The 5,335-nt window shown below is 41.8% G+C and overlaps 1 pseudogene; it reads left to right on the top strand.

The window, feature by feature from the left end:
- The first annotated feature begins 1,866 nt into the window (after window positions 1–1,866).
- Window positions 1,867–4,214, top strand: LOC111560883 (annotated as a pseudogene).
- The last annotated feature ends 1,121 nt before the right edge of the window (window positions 4,215–5,335 follow it).

The following is a 5,335-nucleotide window of genomic DNA, read 5'->3' as shown; positions in this document are numbered from 1 at the left end:
AGACTAGAGATGCTGGAGAGGATGTGGAGAAACGGGAACCCTCTTGCACTGTTGGTGGGAATGCAAATTGGTGCAGCCACTCTGGAAAACAGTGTGGAGGTTCCTCAAAAAATTAAAAATAGACCTACCCTATGACCCAGCAATAGCACTGCTAGGAATTTACCCAAGGGATACAGGAGTACTGATGCATAGGGGCACTTGTACCCCAATGTTTATAGCAGCACTCTCAACAATAGCCAAATTATGGAAAGAGTCTAAATGTCCATCAACTGATGAATGGATAAAGAAATTGTGGTTTATATACACAATGGAGTACTACAGGGCAACGAGAAAGAATGAAATATGGCCCTTTGTAGCAACATGGATGGAACTAGAGAGTGTGATGCTAAGTGAAATAAGCCATACAGAGAAGGACAGATACCATATGGTTTCACTCTTATGTGGATCCTGAGAAACTTAACAGAAACCCATGGGGGAGGGGAAGGAAAAAAAAAAAGAGGTTAGAGTGGGAGAGAGCCAAAGCGTAAGAGACTGTTAAAAACTGAGAACAAACTGAGGGTTGATGGGGGTGGGAGGGAGGGGAGGGTGGGTGATGGGTATTGAGGAGGGCACCTTTTGGGATGAGCACTGGGTGTTGTATGGAAACCAATTTGATAATAAATTTCATATATTAAAAAATAATAATAACATGAAAGGATAATGCAGTCAAATCTAATTCTAATAAATGCTACATTAACAAAAAAATGAATAAACATGAAAGAATAATTAATTAAATAAATAAGATAAAATAAAGTAAAATAAATAAAATAAAAACCATTGAGTTTCCACCTTCAAAGATTCAGATCAAATGGGCCCAGAGTGGAGCCTAGGTATCAGGATTTCTTAAAGCTCAAAGGTGATTATATTGTACAACCAAGCTTGGTCTAAACTCTAATTAACTGTGCAGATTTTATAGTTAACAATAGACTTCCAAAAATAACACAAGAAAAAACAAAGAAAGTGACACCCCACATTCTGAAGGCTCTCTGCCCCCAGAGTAAGGACTCTGATTATATCAATTAATGGGATTCTCATCTTGCCTACCTACTCCCTGTGGGCATTCTGAACAGGATCCCATCTTTATGTTCCTTTATAGAAAATAAAATACTGGGGCGCCTGGGTGGCGCAGTCGGTTAAGCGTCCGACTTCAGCCAGGTCACGATCTCGCGGTCCGTGAGTTCGAGCCCCGCGTCGGGCTCTGGGCTGATGGCTCAGAGCCTGGAGCCTGTTTCCGATTCTGTGTCTCCCTCTCTCTCTGCCCCTCCCCTGTTCACGCTCTGTCTCTCTCTGTCCCAAAAATAAATAAATGTTGAAAAAAAAATTTTTAAAAAAAGAAAATAAAATACAGTTGACCCTTGAACAAGGTGGGGGCTAGAAGTATTGACCACATATAGTGGGAAACCCATATAACTTTGGACTCCCCCCAAACTTAACCACTAATAGCCTACTGTTGACCAGAGGCCTTACTGATAACAGTCAACGAACACATATTTTGTATGTTATATGCATTGTAAACTGTATTCTTACAATAAAGTATTTAGAGAAAAGAACATGTTCTTTAAAAAAAGCATAGGGAAGAGAAAATATATTTACAGCACGATACTGAAAACAATCTGCCTATAGGCAGTGCACCCAGCGGTCCCTCAGATCTGTCTCTTGCTTCAACAGTATTTGGGCAGAACAGGCCCAGGGATGCCCCTCCTCCAGCCTCCCACCACCCTCCAACCTCTTTTCCAGTCACAACATTTAGAATTGTCTCAGCTACCCTCTGTCTGTGGGACCAGCCAACACTGTTTTCTGAGCTTAACTGCTTATTGCTGATCAACCATGAGCCCCCAGATCCATCAGAATTATTCCACTCAGGTGGAGGCCACCATCAGCTACCTGGTCAACACGCATCTGCCGGCCTCCTACACCTCTCTCTCTGGGCTGCGGTTTCAAATTCCACCATGTGGCTCTGGAGGGTGTGGGCCACTTCTTCTGTGAGCTGGCTGAGGAGAAACACTAGGTCACCAAGCCTCTCTTGATGCAAAACCAGCAGGGCAGCCATGTCCTGTCCTAGGAGGCAGAAGCCAGCCCAGGATAAGGGGGTAAAACCCCCAATGCCACGGAAACTGCCAAGGTCCTGGAGACGCGCCCGAGGCAGGCCCTTCTGGATATTTATGCCCTGGGCTCTGCGCTGGCAGGCTCCCATCCCTGTGACTCTGTGGAAAACCACTTCCTGGATGAGGAGGTGAGCTGCATCAAGAAGACAGGGACCATCTGACTAAGGTCCGCAGGCTGGCCAGTCCTCAGGGCTGGAAGAGGATCTCTCAGAAAGGCTCACTCTTTCATGTGACTGGGAGCCTCCAGGACCCAGCAGCCCTTCAGGGGCCCCTCTGGCATCCTCCTGGCATCATGGTTTCTGTCTGATGATCTCAGCCACGATAGGGCTCTTTAAATACCCTAGAGCCCTCTCCTAAGCTGTGGACCAAATGGAAACAATAAAGCTTTCATAGTAAGGGGAAAAAAAAAAAAAAACCGTAGCAAATAAAAAAAAAAGTATTTAAGTGGACCCATGCAGTTCAAACACATGTTGTTCAAGGGTTAACTGTAGCTTCTTGAAGAATGTGTACCACTTAGCAATTTGGTAATAAATTATTCAATTTTTAAACAAAGAACTGTGTTTCTAATTTTTTAAAAAGAGTAAAACTTGTGCTAATTACTAAGGTGACCACACATGTTTCAACCTGATACGTAGACAAGGCTTTGCACCTCTCAGGTCTGCACGACCTCTAATTCTTTGGGTAATCTTGGGTAAGTCATTCAGCCTTTATAAAATGTTTTCCTCTTCTGTAAAATAAAGGAGCTGGCTAAATGACTTTGAGAACATTTAGGTCATACCAATTCACCACTGCTCATCTTATAAGTTAAATAATTGGAGGCAAATCACCTAAGAGGAAACAGATGGTCTCTTGAATGCTGGATTTTCTCTTCTGTTTCATAACACAGAGTGCTTTGCTTTTTCGACTCCTACAAATTTCATTCAACATGAATCCAGTAAATATAAAATGTCATGTGCGTGGTCAATCTAAGGTTGTGAATCCATAAACAAAATTTCTCTCCCAGATATGTGTATGTGTGTGTGATTGTGGGAAGAGAGAGAGAAAGCTTAACCTCACTTATTCCCTTATATTTAAGGTAGTTTCCAAGGTTGTCAAGTGGCAGAGAAATTAATTTACCAAGGTGTTTAAAGAATATGATAGTTAGAGGGATTCCAATTGCAGCAAAGACAGCACGGAACATCTGTTCACCAGCAGTTCTAGGAAATATTGTTCCATAACCTGATAAAAGAAAAAAGGATAAATGCGATCCCCCTCAAAATATGGTAACTTGGTATAATTTGCACATTTGACACTGGGCTTTGAGAACAAATCTTTAGTCGTTGGTACTCTAAGAAGCCTAGCACACACAGCACATATTAAAAAACAAAACAAAACAAAAAAAAAAACATGAGAATTCAGATTTCACTCTAAGAAAATAATCAAGAAATGTGAACGAAAACGAAAAAGATTTTTCACAGTGTCAGCGTTACAAATTAAAAAAAAAAAAAAATTGGAATCAGTATACCTGTTCAGCAATAAAGGAACCTGATCATGTACAATATGGTATATCAATGCAATGAAATATTGTCAGATCTTTAAGGGTCATAATGAAATATATATGACTAGAAAGATACAGATGACATATTGCTCTGAGAAAGCCATCTAAAACTGACTATTGTCATTTATATATGAAGAACTTTCTGAGACAAAAGGTTGACAGTTCAGGTATGGGGAGCTGTGAGATTATGCTTAATTGTTTAAAAATTGTGGTTTTCTATGTATCCAAGTTTTGCACGTAGCACATTCTACTTTTGCAAGCAAACCAGAAAGTGAAGAGCATTTGCTTTATTTATCAACTAATTTTTAAAATGCATGCCACAGTTTATGAGCTCGGGCCTTCACCCAGATTCCTTTGAACCTTTTGGTATACTCTCATTCCCAGGTGCCATAAGTATCAACCGCGAAGGCAGCGTGTCCTTCTCTCGAGAAGTAAGTGTTCCTAGCCCAGTGGAGATGCTGCACCTGGGAGGTCTGCCCACACCTCACCTTGGGAGGCACGAGTACCAACAGCTGACTGACAGAGGGTTATAAAAACACATCTTGTGGGGGCGCCCGGGTGGCTTAGTTGGTTAAGCATCAGGCTTCAGTTCAGATCATGATCTCATGGTTCGTGAGTTCGAGCCCTGCATCAGGCTCTCTGCTGTCAGTGCAGATTCTGCTTCAGATCCTCTGTCCCCCTATCTCTGCCCCTCCCCTGCTTGCACACGTGCTCTCTCTCCCTCTCTGTCTCAAAAATAAATAAACGTTAAAAAAAAAATTTGTGGTGTAATTTAGTAATAAATTATCTGCGGTGCAATCCCTGCTTCAGAGCTACTCTGTTGGATTAGACTAATGTTTGTGGTCATACCTCCCTTTGTTGATTTATCAATTTTAGGTATTTTGTAACTGAAAGGGATTCAACCCCTATAACCATCTTCTTCCATCTCTCCAAGTTTGATATTTATATTACCACTTCTCATTCTTCTATGTTTGCCTTTGTACTTAAAAAAAAATACCCCTGTTTAGGGGTGTCTGGGTGGCTCAGTCACTTAAGCGTCCAACTGTTGGTTTCAGCTCAAGTCAGGATCTCATGGTTTGTGAGTTGGAGCCCCAGGTCCAGCTCTGTGCTGCAGCCCAAAGCCTGCTTGGGATGCTCTCTCTCTCCCTCTCTCTCTGTCCCTCCCTAACTCATGCTCTCTTTCTCAAAGTAAATAAACTTTAAAGAAAAAACACTGTTTAAATATTCTTTATAAATTCTTGATTCCTGATATTGTAATAAGGAGTTTATCTTCCCTATTATCTTTTCTCCCTCTTTCCTTCCCCTCGTCATCATTCCATATTCTAGTTTTTTTTTTTTAAATATTTATTTTGAGGTGGGGAGGGATGGAGAGAGAAAGAGAGAGAGAATCCCAAGCAGGCTCGGAGCTATCAGTTCAGATCCTGACTTGAGGCTCGAACTCACACACAGCGAGATCGTGACCTGAGCCAAAAATCAAGAGTCAGACCCTCAACCAACTCACCCAGGTGCCCCTCTGGTTTCTTTTTTTATCATCCTCTGTAATAGCATTTGCACCCTGTTCTGCAGCTACAACCTACCCCTTTGGGGAGCTCCTTATTCTAAGAAAAAAATTTTTTGAACCTCATTCATGGGTCGATTTTGCCCACGAGTTGAT

This window comes from Felis catus, chromosome B3, assembly GCF_018350175.1.
Source record: "Felis catus isolate Fca126 chromosome B3, F.catus_Fca126_mat1.0, whole genome shotgun sequence".
NCBI classification, from domain to species: domain Eukaryota; kingdom Metazoa; phylum Chordata; class Mammalia; order Carnivora; family Felidae; genus Felis; species Felis catus.
Note: the sequence above shows the minus strand (reverse complement) of the source record. Positions and strands in the feature narration are given on the sequence as shown.